Here is a 19,823-nt window from a genome sequence, read left to right as displayed (position 1 = left end):
TTATTTAATGCATATTTTTGTAAGTAAAAATATCCTGCATAGGAAGGTTCAATCCCTTACTACTTGATCGATTCGACCACCAACGTTCAACCTTATCAGGTTCTAATGTCATCTCATTATAAAAATAAAATGTTGAATATTTTATTTAATGCATATTTTTGTGAGGAAAAATATCATGCACATGAAGGTTCAATCGCTTGGTCGGCTAGACCACCAAAGTTCAACCTTGTCAGGTTCTAATAGTTTCTCATTATAAAAATAAAATGTTAAATATTTTATTTAATGCATATTTTTGTGAGTAAAAATATCTTGTATAGGAAGGTTCAATCCCTTCGTGCTTGGTCGATTGGATCACCAACATTCATCCTTATCAGGTTCTAATGTCATCTCATTATAAAAATAGAATGTTGAATATTTTATTTAACGCATATTTTTGTGAGTAAAAATATTATGCATAGAAAGGTTCAGTCGCTTGGTCGGCTAAACCACTAAAGTTCAACCTTACCACGTTTTAATAGCTTCTTATTATAAAAATAAAATATTAAATATTTTATTTAACACATGTTTTTGTGAGTAAAAAATATCCTATACAAGAAGGTTCAATCCCTTTATCCTTGGTTAATTGGACCACCAACGTTCAACCTTATTAAGTTCTAATGTCATCTCATTATAAAAATGAAATGTTGAATATTTTATTAACGCATATTTTTGTGAGTAAATATATCATGTATAAAAAGGTTCAATCCCTTCGTGCTTGATCGATTAGACCACCAACATTCAACCTTATCAGGTTCTAATGTCATCTCATTATAAAAATAAAATGTTGAATATTTTATTTAACGAATATTTTTGTGAGTAAAAATATCATGCATAGAAAGGTTCAATCGCTTGGTTCGCTAAACCACCAAAGTTCAACCTTGCCCGGTTCTAATAGCTTCTTATTATAAAAATAAAATACTGAATATTTTATTTAACACATGTTTTTGTGAGTAAAAAATATCCTGCACAAGAAGATTCAATCCCTTATTGCTTGGTCAATTGGACTACCAACGTTCAACCTTATCATGTTCTAATGTCATTTCATTATAAAAATGAAATGTTGAATATTTTATTAACGCATATTTTTGTGAGTAAAAATATCCTACACAAAAAGGTTCAATCTCTTAACGCTTGATTAGTTGGACCACCAACGTTCAACCTTATCAGGTTCTAATGGCTTCTCATTATTAAAAATAAAATATTGAATATTTTATTTAACACATATTTTTGTGAGTAAACATTTCCTGCATAGGAAGGTTCAATCCCTTACAACTTGGTAAGTTGGACCACCAACGTTCAACCTTGTCAAGTTTTAATGAGTTCTCATTATAAAAATAAAATATTGAGTATTTAATTTAACGCATATTTTTGTCAGTAAAAATATCCTGTACAGGAAGGTTCAATCCTTTATTGCCTTGTCAGTTGGACCACCAACGTTCAACCTTATTAGAGAACTCCTAGCATCTACTGCTCAACCTAGGAAAAAGTTCAAAAAAAAAAACTCCTAGCATACCTAAGAAAAAGTTCAAAAAGTAACTCCTAGTGTCTACGGCTAAACATAGTAAAAAGTTCAAAAAAGAACTTCTAGCGTCTACTGCTCAACCTAGGAAAAATTTCAGAAAAGAACTCCTAGCGTTTACTGCTCAAACTTGGAAAAAGTTCTAAAAAGAACTCCTAGCGCCTACTGCTCAACCTAGGAAACCTTGTTAGGTTCTATTATTTCTTTATTTTAAAAATAAATTATAAAATATTGAAGCTTTTAATTTATTTTGTTTAACATATATTTTTGTAAGTGAAATATCTTGCATAGGAAAAAGTTCCAAAGAGAATTTCTAGTGTCTACTACTCAACACAAGAAAAAGTTCCAAAGAGAACTCCCAGCGTCCTCTACTCAACATAGGAAAAAGTTCTAGAAAAATAACTCCTATCAGTCGCCGCTCGCCCTAGAGAAAAAGTTCCAAAAAGAACTCCTAGCGTCTACTGCTTAACCTAGGAAAAAGTTTCAAAGAGAACTCCTAGAGAGAAAAGAAGACTTAAAGCGCATCGAAAATAAACTCCCTAAATACAACGTGATTGACCTCTCTTAAGCTCATAATAATCCCTGCGCACCTCTTTTAATAAAGAGCTTGCTTGGGCTTGGGGGACTTACGTACTATATGAAATATATCGATCGGAGTTAATGGTAATTTATGGACAGTTAACAGGTATATTAGCAGCTATTATTGGGTTTGATTGCCTAAAAAAATACTACGATAATGGTTAACCAATGTGCTTGGCTACCACAAGCCCTATAGATATACGATTGATGTGCTTGACTAACATGAATATATCCTAATAAAATAGAGACCTCTTTATGAAACATATTTGACTTGAGTGTCAGAGTGTCTTCTGCAGGTCAACAACCCATCAGGGTGGATTATGTAACACCCCTAATTTTGAGGTGCCACGGGTGTACAAATTTTTTTTAAAACTTAACTCTGATACCATTGTGAAATATAGTTTGAATAAAAACTTCCATTTATTACAAAAGAATTTAGAAAACTTCCTAAATCAAATGTAATTATAAAGCGTTCATAAGATTCCATTACAAAATCAATCGCATTGAAATTAAAATCTCATAGTTCTCCCATGTATCTCTCCGCTCAACTTTGCTTTAGTTACACCTGTACAACATCTACACCTGTACAACATCTACACCTGTACAACATCTACTCTCGTACAACATCTACTCCTGTACAAGTACAATCATTACAGGTGTAAACCACAACCACACATGCAAGAGTGAGCTAACAGAAACAAATAATATAACATACATAAGTATTAAACATCAACTTGGAATAAGATTTTCGAATAATACATATCATCGTACTCCTAGACACATCTTCACATGTCAACACATCAAGTCATTAACACTCGCACTATCAGAATTCCAAGTCACCAGCATATAAGCACAAATGATTTCGTCAAAGTAATCAATTCACACCCAAACTCCCTCGGTCACGACAAGTAACCCACTTCCCACCACTCTCTTAGAGCTTCACCAGGCAAGTATACCACTTCCCACCACTCTCTTAGAACTTCACCGGGCGAGTATACACTTTTACCCTCTTGAAGCTTCATCGGGCAAGTATACACCCCCACCACTCTACCCTCAGAAAGCTTCACCGAACAAGTACGAGGGTTACTTTCACCACTCTTCCAAAGTCATTCAACGTTCAAACTATATAACAACAGTTTAAAATCACACCCAACAACATAACATCATCTGAAAACTATTTCAAAAAACTATTTCAAACAGACACATATTGCCATTTTATCTCAATCACATTACAAAACTCTAGAAATTCTTGTAAAATAATACATCCCCACAGATAAAATTAATTTAGTTGCATACACTGTATCATCATAAAATCTAAACCACCATTTAATTAACAATAAATAAGTTTTCCAACGTTAAAACTATTCACTTTATTTATTTTATACTTTTATAGTTCATTCAGTTTCTAGTTAGATTCTCCAAAAAAAACTTCTTATTATATTATCATAATTTCTCCTAACTTCCTATGATATAATATTTAATTATATTCCAAAAGATTTATATATAAAAACATATATTGCACTTATCTAAATCTTTAAAATATATTATTAGTCACCTATTTTAACAAATAATATTCTAAGAATACCAATCAAATAACGATTTTGACAAACTTTGTATAATATAATATTATATAACATACAAAAATCACAAAGCTAAACTTTATATAATATAATATTATATAGAATCACAAATCACATAGGATATAATGTAATATAGTATAATATATTATATAATATATTATTTACCAATCCTAAGTCTCCACACCCTACTACTTCGCTGTAAACATGTAAACATAGTTGTTACGCCACCAAAATTCTCTTTCTCCTTCTCTTCCAACGTGTGGCAGTTCCCACACACCAGCCTCTCCTCATCTCCTCTCTCACGCACACTCCTACATTTTCCATGCCATGCAAACCTTCCAAATTTTCATTTTTTCAAATCCACCTTGTTCTAATAAAAAAACGTACAAACAGGATTCCCAACCCTTTCCTTATATCTCATCTTCATCCCTGTTTTTCTTTCCTACTCTATTCTAACCCTTCCCTTCACTCCCATTCTCTTACAACTATCCCACAACTATGCACGAAATACACATACTCACACACATGTATATCTAGCTCTTCCTTATCCTTACGAAAAAAAAATACCACAAGCATCCATTTATACTATACATATATGACGTGCACATTTTCACAACTTATTCAAAACAGATTCCCACTATGGGATATTAGATTTAAGACTCAACATAACGTTACAAACTTTAAAGATGTCTAACAAGATGTTCCTTCCTCACGTCCTCTTTTTTGTGACGTACAAATAGTCAAACCAATTCCAAAGATCCTTCACTCTCTTCTCAAACGCTCAAGACATGTGTGGAAGTGAGTTCTAGAATTTTTCTTTTTCCTTTTACGTGACTACAGATTGTATCCCCTTAGCTATAACCTAATACCCCTCACAACTCTCACAATTGAGCCCTGATGATTGGACTATAAACCCATTTTTAATTCTATCTAAAAAAAACTTAGCATAAAAGAAAATAATATTATGTTCTTAAATGTAAGACATTGGAAAAATTAAACCAGCCTCCACCTATTAAATCACATTTAATGCACTGAAAACCTTCTCTGATTCATTAAAAACCCACTACCTTAACTCTGCAACTTCTGCCAAGTGCCACAAAGGGAATGTTCTGAAATTTGTAGTGGAAGACAAGTGTCCGTGTGTGAGAGAACGTCCGTTTGACTTGTGAAGAAAACCAATTTTCCTGAAAAACCTTCTTCCCACTCTCTGCACGCACTCTTCTTCTTCCTCAGAACTCAACTTTTCATTGTCTCCACTTTCTCTCTAGAAAGCCTTCAACTTCTCTCTACTGCTACTCACCCGTTTCTTCTTCGTTCAACATTCAGAAATCGTAGAACCATTCCTGGTGTCGTGAGCTTCATTTTGAACCGATCACCTCAACGTTCTGATACTGGTAAGTCTCTCTTCTTCGTCGAACGTTTTCTGTCTCATGCAAAGCCAAATCCTGGTTGCATGAAGGGTTAAGTTCTTAGTATTTCTTGGTTTTTATGGTTAGATCGGGTTGGAAGAATTAAGTGATCCTGTGAGGGTAGAGAACTGTTAGCGGACGAACCAAACACCTTGAGTTAGGACGTTCACTTCTGATCCAGGTAAGGGAAGCTTATTAAATTTAATTCTTATGCTTTTGTTTGTGCTGTATGGATGTTCTGAGAGTTGCGTGAAGCATGATCTGTGATATTTGATTTTGATATATGATCATAAGTATGAGTTGATACATGGTGAATATGAAATGTACTATGATATGAGTATTTGAAAATATGAAATATATATATGCTGAGAAATGAGTGAATGTAAGTGAAACTTTGAATATAAACTCCCCTATGATAACGTACGTTCGACATTAAACGGTTCTTGACTGTTTGGTGTTCTAGTAAACTTCTTTGAATTGGAATACTTTCAATTGGGAATAATTCTGGTTGAGGATGAGCTGTGTCGGTCTTCTACTTAGAGCTCATAATGAGCAGTGTCGATCTTATACCTAGCAATCGTATTGAGTAGTGCTCGGTCTTACACCAAGCGCCCTTACTCTTTTCTTGAAAAATCCCTTGATGAAAAATAGTGTGGGTCTAACTTCAATAGTGTTCTCTACCGTGCTCAGTCGTTTACTAGCATTGGATTCTTATATGTAAACTCTACCAACTGGTCCTTCCGGCAAGTTGACCAACCTTGATATTCCACGAACCGAACCTCAGGTCGACCATCTGTGTCGACCGACCGTGTCGAGCACCCTTGTTAATACAGGTCATCCATCTGTGTCGACCGACCGTGTCGAGCACCCTTCTTAATACAGGCTGTTCATCTGTGTCGAGCAACCTTCTTAATACAGGTCGTCCATCTGGGTCGACCGACCGTGTCGAGTACCCTTCTTAATACAGGTTGTCCATCTGTGTCGAGCAACCTTCTTAATATAGGTCGTCCATCTGTGTCGACCGACCGTGTCAAGCACCCTTCTTTATACAGGTTGTCCATCTGTGTCGAGCAACCTTCTTAATACAAGTCATCCATCTGGGTCGACCGACCGTGTCGAGCACCCGTGTTAATACAGGTCGTCCATATATCTGGTAGTCGGTATTACTTTATTTTGGAACGGGGTAAATTCTTCGGTCTCGTTCCTCACTTTTGTCCTCGTTATAAAGAGGGCTGAACGTTCGTGATTTTATGTACTTGGGCTGAAAGGCAAAAAATGAAAATAAAAGTGAAAGATTATGAATGATGAACATTATATGAGATGAATAAACGGTTGTGGATTTTGGACGAGCGTTCCAGGGAGGAACGAGTCATATATGTTGAATGTGGAATTTGGTAAAGTATGACTGTGGGCATGCTAATGCTGGCTTGATCCATCCTGATATTCCGTGATACTCATCTTCACGTAGAGGAGAGTATAGTTCATGTGTGGGAATGGCAGGAGGTCCTTAGTCCATAAGTTAGCATGGGCGACGTAAGAACGGACTAACCTCGAGTGGCAGCTGTTGAGTGTATCCCACTTACTACACCACTCGGGTGTAAGGACGCCTGTAGCTACACAGATTCATACAGTCCGGACAGTCAGTCTAGTATCAGGAATTGATTGAGTTAAGGGATTGATTTAATTATATGTTGTGAAATATTTGACATGTTTGACGTATTATGAAATGAATGATTTTACTTGAATTAAATTCAATAAGCTTACCCTGTGTTCTCTTCTTTGCGTTGTCGATCGTCTTTGTACACCCGTCTTGTCTATGCAATGATCATCCGTGTGGATGTGAGCAGATGGTGAGGCGTTGCTTGAGGAAGCGCTGGAAGAAGAAAATTTGGAGGAAGCAACCCTCGTAGATGTTGAAGTGAAGGCCGAACAGTAGACGTTTGGTTATATGTTTAGATTAGATATTTCATTGTTATGATTTTGGAGCGACCTTTATATTATTTGACAGTTCGGTATGTATCTTTGCTTTGTAAACCGTTAGTTGGGTACGCTTAGGTCGAGTGTGGTTTTGTAATTAACTTCTCGTAAGGCCGTTCGGCCTAAACCTTTACTTTCGTTAATTAAGACGGATTTGTTTATCATTAAATGTAATTAATTCTACTATATAGTGTTTATTGTATTTTTTGGATGTTACGTTAAAGAACCAAATAACCTAAGCAATTTAACTTTTTATTCTTTTCTGCATGAAATTCACAACAAAAGGAAAATTCTCTCTCTTCAAACTCAACTTTAAAAACTATGCACTCATTTACTTTAATTAATAAAAACTTTTTCTCTCCTAATTTGACTTTTCAAAACCAATAATTCACATCTTTGTTTTCTCTTTCTATACGACAACTCCGTTTACCATTTACATTGCAATTCATCTCTCCACATTTAATTTCATAGTTTTTTCTTTCTTCTTTCTTTCTTCCCACCAAGTGGGTCGCACACTGCACATTATAGCACATCAAAGCAACACCACTGAACCAACTCACTTTGACAAAAACATAAATATCGTCCTATTCCATGCATCAGAAGATAAAATAATATAATTATAATTTATTTTTATTTACCAATTTAGCTCTTTTAACATACAAATACAATACCAAAATAATTTATCTTAAAAAAATAAACAAACAAATAAATAAAAATATATTTTATTTTTATTTTCTACTAATCCTACAACGTTCTCAAAAAAAAAAAACAAAACAAAAAAACCGACCAACATTGAAACAAATTCAACCGAAACACTTCTAATTTCTAACGTTTACTCACCACTCTCTTCTTCCCAACTTCAGCAAAGCGGTTTTTTGTGTAAATATTTAAAATCTTTTAATTTATAAATCCTGGGAATTCTGAGAATGAAGAACTAGCATAAAGTTTTTATATACTATTAGCCGTTTAAAAGTTTATTTTTTAAGTGATGACAATTCTATTAATATAATAACTTAAAATATGCTAATAATATATTTTGGTAAAATCTTTTAAGTTTACTGTGTACAGTAACGATCAAAAGACTAAATTTGAACATTTGTATTGAAGAATTTAACAGAGAGACTAAAATTCCTAAGTTAAGACATTTGCTTTAATATTTGTATGACTGTGGGTCTTGTTATTATTTTCTTTCTTTGTTTATTGTTTATGTTTTCATTTGTTTAGGATTTGTGGTGGCCAAACCCGACAACCCGACAATAGGTGAATTGTGATAGGTGAATTGTGATAGATGGAAATGAAAAAGTACAGAATGAAGACACGGATGCTAACTGGTCCGAGCATTTGCCTGTTCGTAACTTAGATTTGAAAAATATAATTCATATCCACTGTTTGTTCGTTATCTGTACATATATCCAATTAAAAAATATTTAAAAACTAATATCTATAAATATTTAAAACAATATATTAATATAAATTATTAAAATAAAATTAAGTAAGATTACAAAAATAAATATAATATAAATTAAATTAAAATTTAATTTTAATTAAATTTAATCATATAAAATATAAATTAATTTTAATTTTAATTAAATTTAGTTTAATATAATATAAAATAAATTTTCAATCTCACTTAGAACATAATTATTTGACCAATAACACTCCAAATCAAACATATACAACACACCACTTTCTAATTCTCTCTCTTTTCTCATTTTATCATCAAAACCTTTTTTGTCTCGTTTGTGTGATGGAGATTGTTGGGAATTCAAGTGTGAGTCTAAGTCTCAAATTAAATAGAAATGAGAAAGTAGAACAGTATATAAAAATAAAAGATCCATTAACTTATGTTTTAGTTGGTTCAGATGTCATTAATGTTTATATAACTCATCCACAGATAACTTCCTCCTTAATAAACACATTGCCTTAAAGTTTTTACATTCATCATTGCTTTTAGTCAAGCTATATCATTTAGAGAGCATGTAAATTAAGAGGCATATATCCAATCTTTTTAAAATGCCAATAAAAATATTTTTATAAATTAAATACTATTTATTAAAAACTATGTATTTAAGTAATCACTAAATAATTTTCTTAAATGAATAAGATAGTTATCATAATAACTATGTTGGTAGAATGAAAAATATATTTTGATAACTGTCTATTTAGGAATCAACTATTTTACAATTTTATAATAATAAAATGTTATATTTAAACAATAATAACAAAAATAAATATATTTTTTTCAGATAAATAATATTATATGTAGTTGCTACAAGGTTGTATAAATGATAGAGATATGTCAAGAATCATAAAGATAAATATAACTAAATGTCATGTTTTATATTTTTTTATCTGCTAAATCTCAACCATTGATTAATATATCAATAATACTAAAAGAGAAAAAAGAGAAAGTGGTTTGTGGAAGGATTGAGACTGATCATTTTGCTTTCATAAACACCCTGCAGTTACATGATAATTAATATACTAATATTTTAGGTATGTTTAATATATTAAAAAAATACTAAAAGAGAAAGAAAGAAGGATTTATAGGAAGGATTCCTACTGATGATGTTTTGTGGGACGGATTGCGACTGGATAATGTTGCTTTCATAGACGCGGCACTTACGTCATAATTAATATACTAATAATTTAGGTAAAGTATTATCTTTTGCCACTATGAGACATAGAGTGAAAGGTTGTAGACAGAGAAAATCAATTCATGTCAATGTGAAAAGTGGAACCGTATGTTTTAAAAAGAAATATATAATAAAAGCAGTAATTAAATAACATAAAAAATTAATAAAATAATAGTATTGGAAGTTTTTAAATGAATGTTAAACTTTTATATTTATTTTATAATTATAAATTTATTTTTAATTTTTAATTTTCTCTTTATAATATAACTTTTGTTAATGACTTATTATCTTTAAAACTAGGTAAATAATTGATGAAATATTAAAGTATCATTTTTAAAAGTAAATAACGAGAAAGTATAGGTTGATACTATTCAAAATTTATTCTTCTCTTTTGTAATTATTTTTATCAATTGTTTATTCAATAATTTAATTAATATTTTAATTAAATAACTTGATATTTTATTACTATAGACAGTTGATGAAACAGACGTAATTGATTAAAATTTGAAAGAAATAAGTCGGCACTTTTTTTTTCTTTCTATTTTTACTCTAAAATTAAATAAATTATATTTTCTTATAATATAATATTTTATATAAAAAAAATGTAGGTGTGTGATATAAGTGATTTGTAAACAAAAATGTAAATCCACAACAGTTACAACTTTGGAGATGGCCGCCCTTTACTTTGTTGTAGCACTAAATAAGGACCACCATGAAGCACGAAACTGTTAGATTATCTATCTAAAGCACATCAATTATAGATAAAAATAATTAAACCCTTTAGTTAAAGAATCAAGTCCTAATATTCTACAAAATAATATGCTAAAATATACCTAAATTAATTATTTAAATAATATAAATTAAAATTATTTGATTTTTAACTATAGAACATTTAAGTCTTTTTTACGTGATTAAGAAAAGAATCAATGTACATAAGAATAATAACTCTTTTATTTATTTATGTTTTTTTATGGTATTTTTTTTTATTAATTACTTTTCTTAAGTTTTAGTATTTTTAATTATTTAACTTTTCATCTAATTAAAATATTATTTTTCGTCTCTATATAATTAATCTTTCATACAATATATTCATAAATTTTTTTTAATTATTTATTTTAATAAATCAACTAATAAAATATAATCAACTCTACATGTACATATACATATACACGTATGCACATACATATGTATGCATACATATATATATATATATATATAACTCAAATTCCTAACTGAAACAGCTCTCTATTCTCTACCATCCTCGTGGGTACATATGGCAGGTGGGTATAATGGACGACGGAGGCATGTTTCCGACAGTGAGACGAAGAACAATAAGGTGAGTTCTAATGTCTATTTCACTGTTTCTGATACTCTCATTTAAACCTGTGTTTTAGTAATGGGCGATTCGTTGGGTTAATTTATAGAGTTACTATATACTGATATGAGTTGTTTTTTCAATGAAGATAGGAAAGAGTGGAAGTAGCAGGCGGAATAAATGGGTGGCGCAGAAGATGCTTTCCTGGGTGTGGAAGAAGATAACTTTGAAGAACATGAAGAGAGATGCAGCTGCTCCTGCTACTAAGTAACTCCAGGTTCAACATCACATGTAATTAACAGCTATACTCAAATAATAACTCATGATGTGTGTGTTGTAATTTGTTTCTGCTTTTAATTTTTATTGTCATGGCCATGATTACCTAAATAAAATTTATAATATCTAATTTTATAGGAATGTGATCTTTTAAGGAACTGAACTGAGGAGATTAACTTGCACCGTGCGGATCTCGTATGCGATTACCAAATCAACTTTATAGAGCTTCTTACAACTTGAACCTTATTATCTTCTTTGATATTGACTATAAGCAAAAAGTTTACTTAGATTACCGTCTTCATACAGTTTAACGAAATCAAAAGAACTTTTAGTAACAAAAACAATGTGTTCTTGGTGTCCCTAACATTCTTTTTCAGTAGCGTTCTTAAAAGTCAACTTAAGATAGATACATTCATCAATTAATAAAATACAGTTATTTTTACATTAAATTGATGACAGATAAAATTCAATTTCAATGGTCTTTTAATTTTCATAATTACCAAAATCCATCATTTTTTCTAAAAATATATAAAACATGAAATGATATACAAATATAAGATTGTTATTGTATGCAGTGATTAACTTTTAAGATTTACCTAAAATATACTATTAATCTATTTTACATTATTTTTACTATCTAGTTATAAATTATGATGTTTGTCGACAAAAAATATTAAAATTGTACAGTCATTACTTAAAATAACGGGTTAATAATATAAAAGATTATACCGATTCTTTATTTTAAAAATTTCCGGCATCCACAAATTAAAATATTTTAAATACATTGAAACGAATAGTAATATAGTAAGATTATTAAGGGTTGGTTTTGTTACTGTCAGTCTATCGTATGTTTTATATTATTTTAAAAAATTGATGGTGTTTTGCAATGGAAATTGAAAGACCATTGAAATTGAATTTTATCTGTTATAAATTAAATGTAAATTTGTTTTCTAACATAGGTGTTGTGCAAGGCAATTTAAATAGCAGTTTTAGGTCTGAATATTCTAGATTTGAATTTGATAATCCAAAGAATGAGATTTTATAAAAATAATAGACACACAAGGTACATGGCAATCCAAATTCAAAAGGAGAAACAAATGAATTACAACATAGGTGCGGGCTTCGTCGTGCGGGCTTCGTCGTGCGGGCTTCGTCGTGTTGTTCAAAGTTATAGTCCTTCACACCCACGCAAGCATCTTTTTCACCACCCATTTCTTCTCTCTTCCACTTTTTCCTATCTTTCATTGCAAAAACAACTCATCAGTATAATAGTCACAACGTGATGTTAACACCAAATATTTAGAAGTGCTTCTTTTGTTTTTGAACGCGTACATGTAATAATTCAACAGGGTGTGATTTTGACGGGTTGCAATTAATAATTCAAGTTCATGAACATAATTAACCTTGAAATTATTGATTATTTATACCATAAAAATTAAACTATTTTTATCAAAACTAAATTATATAATTTAATTCGCACACAAAATTAGTTCAAATAAATACATTTTTTCTATAACAACATGATAAATTTGAGCAAAACGAGTTTATATAAAATATTTATATATTTTTTAATTTATATTTTAAGTTTTAAAAAATATATGAAATATTTTATTTTATTTTTGTAAATATAATTTCTCAAAATGAAATCAAACAGGACCTTTAAGTAAGTAAGATGATTGAAAATGTGTTATTAAGTTGTATTTTATAATGTAAGTTATATTTAAAAATTTATTAATTTTTTTTTTATTTTGTTGTCTATGAAAGAACTTGTAAAGACAATTTTTTTTATCTATATAATTTTATGTTTTTTTTAACCTACATCACCGTTTGATTCAAAATTAATACAATTTAATTCAAAATTAGTACAACTCAATAAAAAAAAGTAGAAAATATCAAAATTAATGTAATTTGGAAATCAATTAAAACACGTACCAGTTTAATTTATATTACAATTCAGTGCAATTTAATAAAATAAGAAAGTATTCAATTAATATTAATTGAAAATAATATTAATTTAATTTGCTGAGTAAAATTTTGGAATGTTTTTGAGTTAAATCATGTCATTCATTCTTATCATATTTAATAATTTTTCATCTGGAAGGAGTTTTTAAACTTCAACATATTGAAATAAAAATTTAATTGATTACAATTTGAGATTTTTTTATTGAACAATTTGCTTATAATGATAAATCTTTAGTTTCCACAACATTGATAAATTTCACAGTAACAATGATTTCTATTGCATGGTCGATTGGGTTGTAGTGATTGTGTTAAAAAATTCAATGTTTTTTCCTTACAGAGATTTTCTAAAAATAAACATATCAGAATGAAAATTTAATTAATTGTAACTTGTGATTTTTTATTTTACAAAAAAAAATATCATTATAATAATACATTTGTAAAATTTTAATTAATAATACCCCATTTCTTCTAGGTAAATGAATTTTAGTTTTAGAGAAAAAAAAATCTAAAAACTAGGTGTGTTTAAATAATTTTTAAAAGAAGAATTGAAATATATATTTTTAAAAAATTATAAATTAAATTAAAACAATTTAGAAAATTATTATTTTTAAATAATTAGATAAATAATAATAATAGTAATAATAAATTTAAAAAAATGAAAGAAAAAGAAGAAGAAAAAAAGATATAAACAAAAAAACTAGGCACATTTTGTTTGACCCATCTTCTAAAAAAAAAAGAGAAAGATTTAGGGGGCTTCTTCGTGCTTTCTTTCTTGTATCTTCAAGTTTTTCACCTTATTATATATTAAATAACTAAATAAAATTAGATTACATCATTTTCTTCAATAGATTTTGCTTTCCGATTTGGCTTTGTAATAATACACTTTTAGTCTTTGTAACGGTTAACATTCAATTTCGTCGAAGTGAATTACGTTAAGAGAAATCTAGAAAATAGATATTTAAGTAATTTTGTGAATAGGGATTGAAATAAAAAATCTTCAAAAAAAATATTATTAATTAAAAATTAAATTTCTTAAAATAAATAAATAAATAAAATAAAATAATTAAAAATATAGAAAATTACTTGTGTTAAGTGAAAAAATAAATAACAATAAAAATAAAATGCAAAAAAAAAATATTTGTCCCAGCTTTTAAAAAAAAAAATAATGAGAAGATTTTATTGTTACATCCTGTTTTTGTTGTTAATAAATTCAATCCGTTTTGTATTCGTTTTCTTTGGGTCAGAACCCTATTTCTTTTAACACCCATACTCCCCCAAATTTACTGTCACACCCCAACACATTTGACAAATATTAAACTTTAATTTATAAGACTTTTCAAATACGCATTGATCTCAGAAATCTAACCACTTCCGCGTGCCAACGTAGCTTTCATATATTAATCAATATTTTTTAATAAGAACAATAAAAATTAATTATTATTTTTTATTAACAAAATTATATTTTTATATTAATCACATAGACAAATAAACGATATCCACTTATATTAACCGAAAAATAGAGACTTTCTATGCATAATTTATTTTATTAATGGTTTAAGTAAAACATTTTGAAGATATTACATGATAAAAAGATATTATACATATACACAGGGAGTACATATGGCAATCGAAATTCAAAGCAGAAAGAAATCACGACACATCATCATATGTTACTTAGTAACAGGAGTTTCTGTATCCCCTTTCATGTTCTTCAAAATTATAATCCTCCAAGCCCACGCTAGCATCTTCTTCACCCCCAATTTTTTGCGCCCGTACCTTCCACTTTTTCCTACCTTTATTGCATCATAATAAACTCTAATTTAACCCAACAAAAAATTAGAAAGAAGAATGAGAAAGATTATAAATTCATTTTTTTTTACTATCACTTATAAATTGCAAAACCAACTCATGGGTCGGGTATGATGAAATAAACGTTAAAATTGACCTCATTCTTCCTCTCGTGGCTGGAAACCTGTTTCCTTCCGTTACCGCCACCTGCCATGTTTGCCACACCACTGTCCTGAATAGAAGACAGAGGGAGGTATTGCATCTATTTATATTATATATTATTTGTTAGTAACAAAGATAGATGAAAGATGGTAGATGCTCATAATTACCATAAATGCCTTATGCCCTCACTTTGCATTTCGCTTTGCCTTTTGAAAAAAAGTAACATTAATGATAGGACTCCGCAGCCATGGGCTCCACAGACAAATTTTCATATAGTGGTATTCACAGATAAAATTAGCAGTTTATAATTATTTTAATATTTATTTATAAATAATTAATTACGGGTATTATATTATTTTATTTGTGAATATTTATTGTTTAAGAAAACTTAAATTAAATTTTAATTGATATTTAATTTAATTAATGCTATATTTATTTTTCTAATTTTATTTAAATTTTATTTTTAAAATTTATAAAATATATTTTTTTAAAATATTTATAATATATATTAAATATTTGTAAATTTTAAAATATTCACAAATATTTTTAAATAAAAATATCCGATGAATAATATAATACACAATGATGAATTTTGTTTACTAACAAGATATCTGTATCTCATTTAACACGTTATTTAATATATTCAACGAAGTTTGCTAATTTATGTTATTAAATTTTAGTTTGAAAAAAAAAATTATTCATAAAAAACAATACTTTAAATACAAATATTTTAATAATTTTTTAATTTAAAATAAAAAATAGAAAATTCAAAAATTATTCAAATATTTTTAATATTAAAATTTAGAATTTAAAGTATTTTTATCAACTAAAATTTAGAACACAAGTTAGCAAATCTCATATTTAATTTAATTAACATTATATTTATTTTTTAATTTTATTTAAATTTTATTTTAAAATTTTTAAAATATTTTTTTTAAATATTCATATATATATATATATATATATATATTAAATATTTGTGAATTTTAAAATGTATATGAATATTTTTAAATATTTTTTAAATAAATATTCAATGAATAATATAAGAAGTAAAAGATGATTTTTCTTTTCCTGACAAATTACTGGTATCTAATTTAACACGTTGAAATCCCTGAGTATACTTGTTACTCCTTCCAAATCGAAGGATAGAATTAACATTTTACACAATCCCAAATATCAGTAGAATTATTATGATAATTATCTTAATCATAAAAGCACAGATCTATATAAATGTATCAAAAGAATATATAATTTTGTTTTAGTTTAATTAAATTTTAAGATTATGATAAAATTAATCCTTTTTAATTAAGTAATTATTATTAAATATTAAAAAAAAGAATTAAGTATTTATTATTTAATTTTTTTATTAATAAGTTGATATAATTAATAACCGGTGATGTAACTGTATTTTACATTATCATTTTTACTTTTATATAATTTAAAATTTTGTAATTTTATAATATTGAAAGTTTCTTTTCTTGTATACGCATTCAGGATAACCCGTGTATGGTTTACACATTCGAAAATTTTAATCTCATTTGACTTTTCTTCTTGTTGCTTAAAAATATATAACAAAAAATAAAATACAGTGTTGTTGTTGACCTGGCGTCTCCTTACCATCTTCTCCCTAGCGTCGTCGGCAACATCACCGTCGCACAACCCCGGACCACCGCAAACAACATCGTGCCCCCGCACCGCCAGCCACAAGTCATCATCACCGTGCCACCATTCATTTTCCCAATCATCATCTCAGACCTACATATCCAAAAACCCAATCCGATCTGAAAAATCCTTCGAACCCTAAACGCCGAAATCAAACTCCAAGCCAGAATCCCAATTCATTTCGCCACCATCTCCTTCACGCGAATTTCCGAATGGAGATGGCTCTCTTCTGTTTCTGGGTTTGTTTGCAGGTCTGATTGTGGTTACAGGTGGAGATGAACGAAGGAGAAGATGATTCGCGCCATGGCTTTCGAACAGCTGCGCGATTTTGATTTTCTCTGTGATTGGGTTTCTGCGTGTTTTCTCTGACAGGTGCGAGGGTGATGAAGGTTAGTGGTTGCGATCATGGCAGCGTCTTCACGACGGTTTTGTGGCGCTAAGGTTTGGCGAAGCAGCTGCGAGAGGCTTGCATCTCTGGTTTGGGGAAGGTTGCGGCGAAGCTTGCGAGGAAGGAGATCGAATCACGCTTGGTGGCGGAGGACGAAGGAATCGCGATTCTGGTGGCTGATACTATTCACGTTTCTGCGATGGTGGATAGCGGCGATTTGAAGGTTGACGGTGGTGGCTTCAAGGTGGCTGACGGCTAGGGTTTCTGGGTTTCCTCCTTTCCCCTATCTGAAACCCTAATTTTGGGTGGGAAAGGGGTTGACATGTGGCAGGTCTTCACTGGTCACGTTATGAATCAGTCAACAAGACTCTTTTGATGTCATGCCACCTCGTAATTAAAGGACACCTCACCATCCCACTCATCAATTTTTTTAACGCCGTCCAGCCAACTTAACGGGAAGGACTCAATTGATCTCAATGTTCAAAATTAAGGACCATTTTGATACACTTTACAAAACGAGGACCTATCTGAGACATTCCTACACAAATAGGGATGTCGAAAAGGATTAAACCTTAGAAAAAAGCAAAAATGGATGACCGAAGATTGACTTATCAAATTTGACTTTGAAAATGCACAAAATAGAATCCCATAACAGAATAGGACACAAAGGACATTTAGACTGATTTTGTAGATTCTGTTTGAATGTTAACATTAGATGTTGACAACAAAGAATTAAAACTATGTATAAACAATTAAATTTTTTTTAAAAGTTTATTAACATTAAGAATATAAAAGATATTAGAAATTATATAGACTGTTTTGATTGAGTTAGATTTTATCGACCTTATTTTCGTATACTTAATTACTAATTTTTATTTTATGTTAATGTCAAAGTTAATTTATAAATTTATTCAAATCCAAATTTCTTAATAAAATGAATTTATGTTTTCTTAAGAATCAATTCTTTGAATTCTTAACAAATAAATATTTTTTAACAACTAATGAATTAATTAAGCTCTATTTTAAAATACAAGTTTCTTTAAATATTTTATTTCAATCCTAAATTACAAAAAAAAAATCAATATATAATGAATCAAATATTAATCATAAGAACAAAAATTCCTCACATATTTAACTTTGGCCATAAATTTCATAAAAATTTGACCTCAACCATAGGGACCTTTCTTGGAGATCACATCATCGTGAAGATGAAGAAAAACAAGAAGAAGAAGAAGTGGAAAGAAGAGCTTATGGGGTGTGGGTCTCGGAGATTATGCTTCAGCAAACAAGATTTCAGACTGTTATTGCGTATTACAATCGTTGGATGCAAAAATGGCCCACCATTTACCATCTTGCACAAGCTTCTCTCGAGGTTTTGTTTCCTTTGCTTTTCCACTCCCTCTTTTCATTTTTTCTTTCAAAAAAGTGTTTTTTTAATGTGATTTTTGATGGGTTGTTGTGATACTCTTGAACATCAATGCAACTTTTTATGTTAATCCGTTATCAAGTTCCTTTCTTTTAGAGTTTGGGGGATTGTCATTAAAATGGGCAAGACTTTATTTATGCTTTGATGTTCTGGTTTTAACAAGTTACGTTCTTTGGGGCAGATAACTTGATCCCATGATTTTACATTCTAGTTGATAGTTTTTGAATTTTGTTGAATGACTGTTTTACCAAAATAAGTTGATGGTAGTGGAGTTGCCTCTGCTTCAAGACGGTTGATCTTTATTTTGTTTACTGTTGCACGGTTGTATATTATTATTGGAGCCAATGTTTTAGGGCTTCGTAAGAGAAGAAAGGGAGTTTTACATTACAGTTTTGCAAGCAAGGCTGTTGAAGGTTTCTGAAGGAAGAATGGGCTGCAGAGGGCTGCAGGCACCCACTACATACATTTAGGAGCCTCTGAAACCCTATGTGTTTTGGACTACTGTAGATAGTAGTACCATATTATTTCTTCTGATTTCTTTGTTCTCTCTGTTTTTCTTTTTTTCTGAAATTTTGTTTTCTTTGTGTGAACTTATTTAGAAACTAAAAGCCGTTATTGTGATTTGAAGACTAATTGTATACTCACCATGTGATTATTGCCATTTTTGTGCAGGAAGTAAATGAGATGTGGGCAGGTTTGGGCTACTACCGAAGAGCTCGTTTTCTCCTAGAGGTGCTTCCTCATGACAATTGACTTGTGTTTTCATCTCCTTCTCCTGTTTATCTTTTACTAGATCCTACAAGTTACCCTAATGGTCAATTTGAGATTGTTTTTGAAATAGTTAATTATGGTGTTAAACCTTCTTCATTATGTAGTTTCTGTCTTCTTAGTAAAAGCAGCAAAAAGGCAAGGCATTGAATGAATACATCAAAATCTCATAGTTCATGAACTGGATATTGCAAACATAGAGTATCTGAAGCCTTTCATGTCAAGATCTTTAATGTCTTGTTGTAGAACTTCCTTTACACGGCAATTTTGAATGGCCAAATACCAGATAATGACTATCATCACAAACTTATCATTAAATAAAAAATTGCCATGCACG

The sequence above is a fragment of the Vigna angularis genome, chromosome 9 (genome assembly GCF_016808095.1).
Source record: "Vigna angularis cultivar LongXiaoDou No.4 chromosome 9, ASM1680809v1, whole genome shotgun sequence".
Classification (NCBI taxonomy): Eukaryota; Viridiplantae; Streptophyta; class Magnoliopsida; order Fabales; family Fabaceae; genus Vigna; species Vigna angularis.
This window is presented reverse-complemented; position numbering follows the sequence as displayed.